We start from the raw sequence: 12,821 nt of genomic DNA, 5'->3' as shown, positions 1-12,821 counted from the left end.
CTAGAGGAAATTATATAACCAGAGCTAATTTTCAACAATACAAACTGTATTCCTTGAAGGACATGGTCTAAAATTTATTTTTTTAAGGTAGAAAAATGATTATCTTCTTTACTGTATTTCCAAAAAGCATGATTAAGCCCTCATCAATTTCTGTGGCTGTGATCAGATATTTTATACTCCGGATAATTAGTGGACAGTTTTGCACTTTTGATTTGATATTATACCATCAGTATTCAACAGTTATTTTAACCACTACTGAGATATTTTAAATCCACTGCCATTTAATCGTAGTAATTATCCTGTCTGCAGAAGTTTCCAGTGACAGAGAACTATCCTGTGTTTGACAGCCAATGATGAATAGTGCTTTTCTGACACTAAGTTTTCAGGCTAGCAAGTAAATGAGGATCCTTCACATTTGCTTTGCCTTGCCAAGTGTCAAAACTGTAAGTCCTCTGGCTGACATTTGACTTGGTGAAACTATAACTATCTCATTGGTTGTGGGTCTGTTAGAGAAAAATTATATAATCAACTGTCAGCTCAGATGAATTTCTCAGCTATGTTGCTTACTTTTGTTGGTCACAGAATTAACTGGAAAATGTATTTTCCTCTCTAATCTCCCTTAGAAAATAATAATTGAATTCATTTCCCACACATAAAAACTCTCATCTCCTGCTTTGTTTTATTTTTTATAAAGATAAACTTTAGCACAAAATACATATGGCCCAAAGACATTTTGAAACATATACTGAATATACTCTACAAAATTTTAAATATGTATGTGAAAAATTCTCATGAATATGTGACATAAAAGGTAAAATGAAAATTGACTTTTTGAAATATTAATCAGTTTAGAAGTGGACATTAGGAAATAGTTCATTCGTTTTTTGATGCATATGCTCATGAGCCTTTAGGGAAGGTTATGGTGTGAAATCTATGATTCAGGGATTCAGATTTTGTCAGGGAGTTACGTGCAATTAAAAAACAACATTTAATGGGTATGGTATAAAATTGTCTTAAGTGATTCTATTCCAAGGGGAGGAAATCATATTTTTCTAACATTGAAACTAAGAGAAGTTTGGAGAGAATTCAGAAAACAGGAAAGCAATTTAGTTTCAGAGAATTAACTGCTGTAATACCAGAATAGTAAACCTGGAGTTTCAAGTGTGTTGTGTATGATGACCAGGCCCTACGATGTCATTTTTCTTACCTTTGGTAGGATAGAAAAAGACTATGACGGCTTGTTTGTTACGTTCTAGAATTCTTATTAGATCATTATGTAAGTTGTGTTATTTAATGCTTCCTACAAGTCAAAGAGAGATTATTTTATCTCTTATTTTGCAGATTAGGGCACAATATTTGAATATTAAGTCATAATTCCTAATGTTATAGTGCCAGGGAAAGGTTGAGCTTAAAGTCCAATCTGAATGCAAAGATAGTGTTCTTTCTATAAATTCTTCAATTATATAGTCTGTATAAGAGAACTGTCTTCACTGAATGAATTAATCCATTTCGTTACTAGAGTAAAGCTGGTATAATTTAATCTCTCGAAAACCTTGGCTTAACACAGGAACATAATAAATTAAAATAGAGTAAAAATCTTTTGAAATAACTATGATGTATCTCTCAGGATAATAAAAAAGGGAGGATCACTTCAAGGTCCAACAGTAGTAGATGGATGATTAAACAAATTATGCTCTGTCAATGTACATGGTAGACAGATTTAAATCATTAGTTGTACAATATAAACTTTTAAATATGTCAACAGATGTTATAGTAAAACATTAAGGGAAAATAATACCAATGAAGGGATCTCTTAACCTAATATTTAACACTTTACCACTTGATAGGATTTTGAAGAACACCTTTCTTATTTCTTTGTTCTTTTTAATTTAGAATCACACAGATTTTGTATAGCTAATATATATATATATATATATATATATATTTTTTTTTTTTTTTTTTTTTTTTTTTTTTTTTTGAGACGGGGTCTCGCTCTGTCACCCAGGCTGGAGTGTAGCGGCGCGATCTCGGCTCACTGCAAGCTCCGCCTCCCGGGTTCACGCCATTCTCTTGCCTCAGCCTCCCGTGTAGCTGGGACTACAGGCACCCGCCACCAAGCCGAGCTAATTTTTTTTTGTATTTTTAGTAGAGACAGTGATTCACCATGTTAGCCAGGATGTTCGCGATCTCCTGACTCGTGATCCACGGGCCTCCGCCTCCCAAAGTGCTGGGATTACAGGCGGGAGCCACCGCGCCCGGCCTTAGCTAGGAGATGTTTTGTTTCCATCTCATTACTTATTGGTCTTTTCAGGTTTTGGAGCTCTTCATGGTTCATTCTTGCTAGATTGGATGTGTCTAGGAAAGTATCCATTTATTCTAGATTTTCTAATGTATTGGCCTGTAGTTGCTCCTACTAGCCTCTAATGACCCTTACAATTTCTGCAGAATCCCCTTTTTCATTTCTGATTTTATTTCGTTTTTTTTCTTTTTCTGTGTGTGTGTGGGGGGGTGTGGGTGTGGGTGTGTGTGGGTGGCTAAAGGTTAGTGGTTTGGTTTATCTTTTTTAAAAAACGAAGTTTACATTTTGTTGATTTTTTTTTTTCATTTCAATTTCATTAATTTCTGCTCTTACCTTTACTCTTTCCTTTCTTGTATACTTATTTTGGGTCTGGTTTATTCTTGCTTTTCTAGTTCTTTAAGATGTACCGGCCCCATGGTCCCGCCGAGCCGAGGCGGCTCCTGCCGGTATCCTGCGCGTGGGCCGGGCCAGCCGCGCCCCGGGTCCCTACGGCAGTTCACTGGCCTGAGGCCGGCGCCGCTATACGGCGCGGGGACGGCGCTGCTCCGGGGGTTGGAGCCGCGCGCCGCTGGAGGAGCTGCTGTTGGGGCGGGGTAGGGCGGCGCGCGGGCGGCGCGCGGGGCGGCGCGGGGCTGGCGAGGCTCCTGGGGCTTTGGGCTCGGGCGGGCAGCTGCAGGAGCGGGGCTCTTGAGCCGGGCCGGGCGCTCCTTGGCGCCCCCGCGCGGGGTGCCCAGGTCCCACCGCCACTGCCTGGGCGGGAAAAGAGGCCTTGCGGCACCGGCCGGAGGCGCCTCCCGGGGACGAGACGCGGCTGCGATCCGCGGCGGTCTGACTCTGAGGCCACGAAGCTCCTGGGGCTGGTGTAACCTGAGCGCCCGAGGATGGCAGCTGCGGTTGGATTTCTCACGATGTCGTGTTAGCTCCATGTCTTCCCCCTTCTTCCCGGGTCAGGTCGTCGATGTCATCTCTACCAGCCCCACTGTGGACTGCAGCGACAACCTGACCCGCCTCTGCCTTGGGCTCAGTGGCGTGTTTCTGTGTGGTGCTGCCGCCAATGCCATTCATGTCTACCTCTTGCAAACTCCAGGCTGAGAACTTCATTCTTCTCCTCCCTTCCCAGGTAGGGTTGCTTTCTTTGACAAGACTCGCACAGGAGAATTGGTTAACCGCCTCTCATCAGACACTGCGCTCCTGGGGCGCTCAGTGACTGAAAACCTTTCAGATGGGCTCAGGGCCGGGGCCCAGGCTTCTGTAGGCATCAGTATGATGGTTTTTGTCTCACCTAATGTGCCCACCATTGTTTGGAGCGGTGCCTCCAGTGTCAATCATTGCTGTAATTTATGGACGATATCTACGGAAACTGACCAAAGTCACCCAGGATTCCCTGGCACAAGCCACTCAGCTAGCTGAGGAATGTATTGGCAGTGTAAGAACTGTTTGAGGTTTTGGGAAAGAAATGACTGAAATAGAGATATATGCCAGCAAAGTGGACCATGTGATGCAGTTAGCAAGGAAGGAGGCATTACTCTGGCTGGCTTCTTTGGAGCAACTAGGCTCTGCGGAAACCTGATTGTGCTTTCTGGCCTGTACAAAGGAGGGCTGCTGATGGGCAGTGCCCACGTGACCGTGGGTGAACCCTCTTGCTTTCTAATGTATGCTTTCTGGGTTAATGTATGCTTTCTGGGTTAATATATGCTTTCTGGGGTGGAATAAGCATTGAAGTCTGAGCTCTTTCTACTCAGAGCTGATTGAAAGGACTGGGTGCCGGGGGGCGCCTCTGGGAGCTCCTGGAGAGAGAGCCCAAGCTGCCTTTTAACGAGGGGTCACCTTCAATGAGAAAAGCTTCCAGGGTGCTTTGGAGTTTAAGAACGTGCATTTGCCTATCCGGCTCGCCCAGAGGTGCCCGTATTTCAGGATTTCAGTCTTTCCATTCCGTCAGGATCTGTCAGGGCACTGGTTGGCGCAAGTGGTTCTGGCCAATCAACAGTGATTTCGCTCCTGCTGAGGTTGTAGGACCCTGCTTCTGGAACTATCAGTCTTGATGGTCATGACATCTGTCAGCTAAACCCAGTGTGGCTGAGATCCAAGATTGGGACAGTGAGTCAGGAACCCATCTAGTAAACCACATGAGAGACTTTAATGCAAAACAGTGTTGCAGAAAAAAACAACAACAACAACAACTAAGAGACTGAAATATGTAAACCATATATCATGTTATTTGAAAAATACTTTTTTCCAGTGTGTAAAATATTGTTTTGAAATGTACCTGTTCTCAAGATCTTTTTATTCAGAGTTTTAACAATTGTAACTTTTTAAATGTCTGTAGCACCGAAGTTATTTTCAGGGTTTGCATTTTATTGTGGAATATTTTAATTAATATAGCATGGCACCTCATTTTCTTTTGCCTGAAGATTGAAGCAATTGTCAAATGACAACTTTAAAAAGGGAATTATAAATAAAAAAGCCTGATTATTTTAGGCCAGTTTACCAATCACCGTGTAATTCTTCTGGTAGTATTCTACCTAGTTTAAGTTCAATTTTACTAGATAGAGTAATGGAAAATGAAAATTTAACCCTGTATTCCGATAATCCCATGAAGCAAACTGAACCATTTAACATCAGCTGGAAAGAAGGGAACATTTATATTGCCTGTCGCCTGTGTCTTCAAAGGTGTGAGAGGTGAGGAGTATGTGTTCCTATGGGAACTATGTTTGAATATGTGCAGTTTTCAACATTTTGGCATATGAAATCCTAACAAGTTTTCTTTTAAAAACTTCTGGGAAGCAAGGGACGAACTGTCAGGTATTATTAAGAATGAATGATTTTCTCATTTAAGTTGTTTAAAGGCATGTATTTTGAAAAATATCTGTTAGAAATTTATAATTTCAAGACAAATTGAATCTATAATACTTTTGGAATATCATTAATAAGGTTAAAATCTGAGGAACATAACTAATTTTCAGCCTTAAGACATTTAAGTTTGGAAGTCCTTGCTATTCAATAGAATAACAAGAAACCTTCAGAATGTATCACTCTCCTGAAAAGAAGATATTAGTAAACTCTTTTTTATTTATGGTTAGCGTTTTATTTATAGTCTCGAAATTACTAAAGCAATGCTGACAACCATTGAATTTGCCATATTTTTTATTCAGTGCTGTTAATGTGCTGTTGCCTGAAGAAAAAAGTGCTTTTTCTCCATTGATGAGGCTATACCCTAAGAAGTAATTAAGTCAATGGAAATCAAATGGAAGTTTTGCCATGAACTAAGCATTTATTAGTTCCCTGATTAGACTGGAAGAAGAAACCGCTGTTTCATGACAAGCATGGAATATTATATTTTATTCTTCATAATTAGTGAATAAGATTTATAGGAATGAATGAATGTGGTGTTTTCTGAAATAGTAAACAGTACATCTGTGACAATCATTTTAACAAGCTCTACTTGTGTTCTTTATAAAGTGTGATTTTCAGAAAGCAAATAAAACACAATTACAAGGTTGAATCTGAGGAAAAGAATCCTTGTGCCATGGAGGTATTTACAAAATTGCATTGCATTGTTATGTTTTATTTTCTGATACATGATGTTCAATTATATCTTTAGGTAATATTTATATCATAGATTAAAATTTATAGTGAACTTAAAAAAAGATGTATCATCAGGTTGTTTATTTGAGGTTTTTCACTTTTTTTGATCTTGGAAATTGTAAGTATAAATTTCTCTCTTACTACTGCTTTTTGCTGTATCCCATAGGTTTTGGTATGCTGCGTTGCCATTTTCATTGGCTTCAATACATTTTTCAATTTCTTCTTAATTTCTTTGTTGAAATTCTAACGATCATTAAAGGCTACTATGAGCAACCATAGGCCAATAAATTAGAAAACCTAGAATATAAGGATACACATAGACACAGAAAAAATCACATTATCAATTTATTCTTAAATAGGCTTTGCTAATTTATCTCTTTTAAGAACTTTAAACTGCCAAATTCGTGAGTATGGAATTGTTCGTAATAATGATGATTTAAATACAGAGGCTCTGTAATGATATTTCTTCTTTCATCAGCCCTTTTTTCTTAGTCTTACTAGTATGTAACAACTTTATTGATCTTTTCAAAGTAACGTTTGTTTCACTTTGTGAATTTACTATTTACTTCCAATTTCATTTATTTCTTTCATTACCTCTATTATTTTATTTTTTTCAAATTATGCTTCAATTTTTTTTTTTTTTTTTTTTTTTTTTTTTTTTGAGACGGAGTCTCGCTCTGCCGCCCAGGCTGGAGTGCAGTGGCCGGATCTCAGCTCACTGCAAGCTCCGCCTCCCGGGTTCACGCCATTCTCCTGCCTCAGCCTCCCAAGTAGTTGGGACTACAGGCGCCCGCCACCGCGCCCGGCTAGTTTTTTGTATTTTTTAGTAGAGACGGGGTTTCACCGTGTTAGCCAGGATGGTCTCGATCTCCTGACTTCGTGATCCGCCCGTCTCGGCCTCCCAAAGTGCTGGGATTACAGGCTTGAGCCACTGCGCCCGGCCAATTTGTTTTTTTTAATTGACTTTTAAACTTACGTATTTTTCCAATACAAGAAGTTAAAGTAATAAATTACTTTCTCAATTTAACTCTGCACCACAAATATGTAGGTGTGTTATAATTTTATTTTTAATTGACACATCATAATTGTGCATATTTATGTGTACATAGTGATGTTTCAATACACACAGTGTATATATTTAATTACCCTGATGAGATGACAGTGATTAGCATATCCATCATTGCAAACATCATTTCTTTGTTTTGGGAACATTCAATATCCTTTGCTAACTATTCGAAACTATATATTATTGTTACTATTGTCATACCATAGTGGTATAGAGCATTAGAACTTATTATTCCTATCTGGCTTTAATTTTGAATCTTTTAACAAATCTCTTCCTATCCCTTCCTTCCTCTTACACTTCCCAGCCTCTAGCATCCTCTGTTTTACTTTTAACTTCTATAAGATCAAAATATTTTAGCTTCTATAATATGAGTGAAAAGCTGTAATGTTTACCTTTCTTTTCTTGACTCATTTCACTTACATTATATCCTCCATTTCCATGCACGTTGCTGTGAAGGACAAGATTTCCTTCTCTTTTATGGCCGAATAGTACTTCATTGTGTATGTATGTATGTATAACTTTTCTTTTCTTTTCTTTTCTTTTCTTCCTTTCTTTCTTTCTTTCTTTGAGATGGAGTCTTGGTCTGGAGTGCAATGGCATGATCTTGGTTCACTGTAACCTCTGCCTCCCGGATTCAAGTGATTCTTCCACCTCAGACTCCCAAGTAGCTGGGGATGTGCCACCATGCCCAGCTAATGTTTATATTTTTAGTAGAAATGGAGTTTCGCCATGTTGGCCAGGCTAGTCTTGAACTCCTGACCTCCAGTGATCTGCCCACCTTGGCCTTCCAGAGTGCTGGCATTGCAGGCGTGAGCCACTGTGCCCGCCCGATGTACCACATTTTCTTTAACCATTCATCTGTTGTTGGACCCTTAGGTTGATTCCATATCTTGGCTATTGTGAATAGAGCTGAAATAAACATCTAGGTGCAGATGTTTATTCAATATACTGTTTTCCTTGATTATATTTTTTTTTTTTTTTTTTTTTTTTTTTTTGAGACGGAGTCTCGCTCTGTCACCCAGGCTGGAGTGCAGTGGCCGGATCTCAGCTCACTGCAAGCTCCGCCTCCCGGGTTTACGCCATTCTCCTGCCTCAGCCTCCCGAGTAGCTGGGACTACAGGCGCCCGCCACCACGCCCGGCTAGTTTTTTGTATTTTTAGTAGAGACGGGGTTTCACCGTCTCTGCCAGGACGGTCTCGATTTCCTGACCTCGTGATCCGCCCGTCTCGGCCTCCCAAAGTGCTGGGATTACAGGCGTGAGCCACCACGCCCGGCCGATTATATTTTTTCTAAATTATCTTTTGATTTCTTTTGTGAACTATGAGTTAAATAGTTTTTCATGTTATTTACAACTATTTGGGGATTTCCTGTGTATCTCATGTCATTGATTTTAAATTAAATTTTATTGTGATCAGAGAATATATTCTATAAAATATAAAACATAAATTCATTTAAACTTACTCTTTGATTCAGCACTTGGCCTATGTTGGCGATGCTTTCAATACACAAGAAAACAATGTATATTCAGCATTTTAAGTGTAGTTTTTATAAATGTCAATAAGATCAAGGTGATTTATAATGAAGTTGAAATATTCTATAGCCATATGATTGGTTTGTCTTACTGTTCTATCAGTGATGAACAGAGGGATATTAAAATCTTTAATTATTATTGTCATTTATCCATTTCTCCCTTCAGTTCTGCTTACTTTCCTTCATGAATTATGAGGCTTTATTATTAAGTGGGTGTCCCTTTTGGAATATTATTGTCCTCTGATGAATTGGTTATTTCATAATTATGAAATGCCCCCATTTTCTCTTATAATGCACCCTCTTTTCCAGTCTACATTGCATTTTGCTAATACAGCCACACAAGCTTCCTAATACTTGCTGTGTATATGGTTTATCTTTTCCTATAGGTTTACTTTTCACCTATCTGTGTCTTTATGTTTAATGTATGTTTCTGGTAGACAACATTAGATGTCTAATATGACAATCTCTACCTTTACTTGGATAATTTAGTTCATAAATATGTTAAATGAAAGGTGTTGTGCCAGTTTTAAAAACTGTACAATCTGTTTCTTGTTTCTCTTCTCTAATTTTTGCTTAATTGCATTTTAAGTATTCATTTTAAATTGCATAGATGAGTTAGTTGCATTGCTTTTGTATTGAGTTAATTGTATTACGATAATCATCAACTTATGCTTAACTAATCTAAATTTTACTTACAGGTCATTTTTTACAACTTCATATATAATGTAAAAAACTACTTCATATACAACGTGAAAAATCCTTTTTCTATGTTTACATTCTCTCCAGTGATGGATAGTGATGGCTACTTTGTCAAATCAAAACATGGCAACGGCCGGGCGCGGTGGCTCAAGCCTGTAATCCCAGCACTTTGGGAGGCCGAGGCGGGTGGATCACGAGGTCAGGAGATCGAGAGTATCCTGGCTAACATGGTGAAACCCCGTCTCTACTAAAAATACAAAAAACTAGCCGGGCGTGGTGGCGGGCGCCTGTAGTCTCAGCTACTTGGGAGGCTGAGGCGGGAGAATGGCGTGAACCTGGGAGGCGGAGCTTGCAGTGAGCCGAGATCACGCCACTGCACTCCAGCCTGGGAGACACAGCGAGACTCCGTCTCAAAAAAAAAAAAAAAAAAAAACACGGCAACATTTTACTAAAACGTGATCTGTGCTCCACCTATCCTATTCATTTGCACCAAGGACTTTTAGGGCAGAAAAGTATTCTGCATGATACTATACTGGTATATGCATTTGCCCAAACTCATAGAATATATGACAGCAAGAGTGAACCGCAGTGTAAACTATGGACCTAGGTGATAAGGATATACCAATGCAGGTTCATCGGAGGTAACTAATGTGACACTCCAGAGGAGAATGACCACAAAGGGTCAGGCTGTGCATGTGTGGACACAATGATGTCTGAGAAATCTTTGTAGGTTTCTTTCAATTTTGCTGTGAACTTACAACTGCCCTAAAAAGAAAGTCTATTAAAAACAACAACAACAAAAACTGATGACCATAACATTTCCTTTATTCCCCCTCTGTCTTTTGTGATTTTTTTAGTATAAATTTTTCTGTGCACATCATAAACCCCACAATAAAACGATATCTTTTTCAACTTAAATACTCAGTTTCCCTTCAATGAAATTGACAAAGTATTTCCTGTTACTCACATACTTATCATTTCTATGCTTTTAATTTTTTTTTTTTTTTTTTTTTTTTTGAGACGGAGTCTCGCTCTGTCGCCCAGGCTGGAGTGCAGTGGCCGGATCTCGGCTCACTGCAAGCTCCGCCTCCCGGGTTTACGCCATTCTCCTGCCTCAGCCTCCCGAGTAGCTGGGACTACAGGCGCCCGCCACCTCGCCCCGCTAGCTTTTTGTATTTTTTAGTAGAGACGGGGTTTCACCCTGTTAGCCAGGATGGTCTCGATCTCCTGACCTAGTGATCCGCCCGTCTCGGCCTCCCAAAGTGCTGGGATTACAGGCTTGAGCCACCGCGCCCGGCCGCTTTTAATTTCTTCTAATTTGGAGTTTAGATTTGATGTTATTTCCCTTCAGGCCAAAAAACTACCGTTAGCATGTTTTGTAGTATGGATTTGCTGGTGACAAATTAGCCCATTTAATTTTTCTGAAAATGTCTTAATTTTACATTCAACTTTGAAAGATATTTTAACAACATATAGAAATGAACACGATGCTCTGTCATCTCCAAATACTTTAGTAGAGTGATTCTCAACCAGGGGGAGTTTTGCCCTCCACGAAACATCTGATAATATCTCAAGATATTTTTAGTTGTTAGTCTGGGGAATGGTGTGAGGAGGGTGCTACCGTCATTTAGTTATTAAAGGCAAAGCAAGTCGCTAAACATCCTACAATTCACAGGAAATGCCCACAACAAAGAATTAAATGGCCCAATGTCAAAAGCGATAGTGCCAAAGTTGAAAAACTCTGCTTTCATATATATTTTCTACAAACACAATTGTGTGTCTATATGTGTATATACAGATATATAATTCTATATATTACAAATCTATTACAGTAATATGTGTGCCCCCCCCCACACACATGCAATACATGCACAATACAACAAACAAAACCAGAAAATTATTATTAACATATTCTTGCATCTAATTCTCAAGCCCCCATTAAAATTTCACCAATAGTCAGCCGGGTGCAGTGGCTCATGCCTGTAATCCCAGCACTTTGAGAGACTGAGACGGGAGGATCACAAGGTCAGGAGTTCGAGACCAACCTGGCCAACATGGTGAAATGCCATCTCTACTAAAAATACAAAAATTAGGTAGGCATGTTGGCGGGTGCCTGTAATCCCAGCTACTCTGGAGACTGAGGCCGGAGAATCACTTGAACCTGGGAGGTGGAGGTTGCAGTGAGCTGAGATGGCGCCACTGCACTCCAGCCTGGACAACAGAGTGATACTCTGTCTCAAATAAATGAAAATAAAAAAGAAAAACATATTGCGTATTATGTAGAGGTAGAAGTTTCAAGAATATTATTAACTAAGTTTCTGCCTACAAAATTCTACACTGAAATAAAATATTTTCCTTTTCTAATAAAAACAAGAACAGTTTACTGGTTCATAACTCAAAATGGAATCAACTAGCATATCTGCATTTATATCACAAAACAGTACAAATTCTGAACTCAATATCTCCAGTACTGCGAAACAATAACAGTGTTCACTTTATTGTGTACATGTAACTAACAGTAAAGAAGAATCCCCAGAGCAGCTTCCTATATTGGATAATAGATAACAGAGAAATCTGTATTGGGTAATAGATAAGAGAGAATTAACGAACTCCAGATTTGATTAAAATGATAAAATACCTCTTAAGAATGATTATATTTAAATTCTGAAATGTAAACTTTATACCATTTTACTATCATTGTAAACAAAGTAATCCGAAAGTTATATCCACTGCTATTGGTGTTCTAAGGAACTGTTGCCACTCTTTCGGCAGGATCTAAGTGGCTACGCTCATTCAGCTCTGCCCCAGAAGTCCTGCATCCTTTCTGATACTTCCGTAATTAAATTACATATACCCTACATTCTTTTTTTTTTTTTTTTTTTTTGAGACGGAGTCTAGCTGTGTTGCCCAGGCTGGAGTGCAATGGCCAGATCTCAGCTCACTGCAAGCCCCACCTCCCGGGTTCACGCCATTCTCCTGCCTCAGCCTCCCGAGTAGCTGGGACTACAGGCGCCCGCCACCTCGCCCGGCTAATTTTTTGTATTTTTAGTAGAGACGGGGTTTCACCGTGTTAGCCAGGATGGTCTCGATCTCCTGAACTCGTGATCCGCCCGTCTCGGCCTCCCATTGGCCAGGAAGATTAACCACTCCATTCTCTGTTCCCATTATAATCTATACAGCTTTTTATTGCACACGTAGTTATGTACTATTATATTTTTACTTATTTATTACCTCTTATCCAACTATATACATTTTAAGAGGAAGAGAAATAACATTCTTTTTGAATCTCCGGTGTTTAGTACCATGGAGAACTCTGTGACTGGCCAATAGCAGAAACTCAACAGTAACTTAATACATCTTTGTTATATGAATGAAAGGAAAGAAGGGAGGAAGAATAACGGAAATTATTACAGTTTATGGAGTCCATTTAAGTGCCATGACTTCTTTATGGCAATTTACTGTCATAACAACCTTTGAAGTACTGATTATTATCCTCACTTTACAAATAAAACAAAACAAAAGCTGATGATCAGAGAGTTGAAGCACCTTGCCTGAATTTGCAGAGTCCATCCTGTGTATTTGGGATGCAAATAATGAGCATCTCTGACTCCAGAGCGATGCTCGGGACGTGACAATGTTCAG

At 39.4% G+C, this 12,821-nt stretch overlaps 1 pseudogene; it reads left to right on the top strand.

Moving 5' to 3' along the window:
• The first annotated feature begins 2,638 nt into the window (after nt 1-2,638).
• On the top strand, nt 2,639-4,562 carry LOC126957900 (ATP-binding cassette sub-family B member 10, mitochondrial-like; annotated as a pseudogene).
• Nucleotides 4,563-12,821: the final 8,259 nt, after the last annotated feature.

This window comes from Macaca thibetana, chromosome 7 (genome assembly GCF_024542745.1).
Source record: "Macaca thibetana thibetana isolate TM-01 chromosome 7, ASM2454274v1, whole genome shotgun sequence".
Classification (NCBI taxonomy): domain Eukaryota; kingdom Metazoa; phylum Chordata; class Mammalia; order Primates; family Cercopithecidae; genus Macaca; species Macaca thibetana.
The sequence above is the reverse complement of the archived record's forward strand: the minus strand, read 5'-3'. Positions and strand labels throughout refer to the sequence as shown.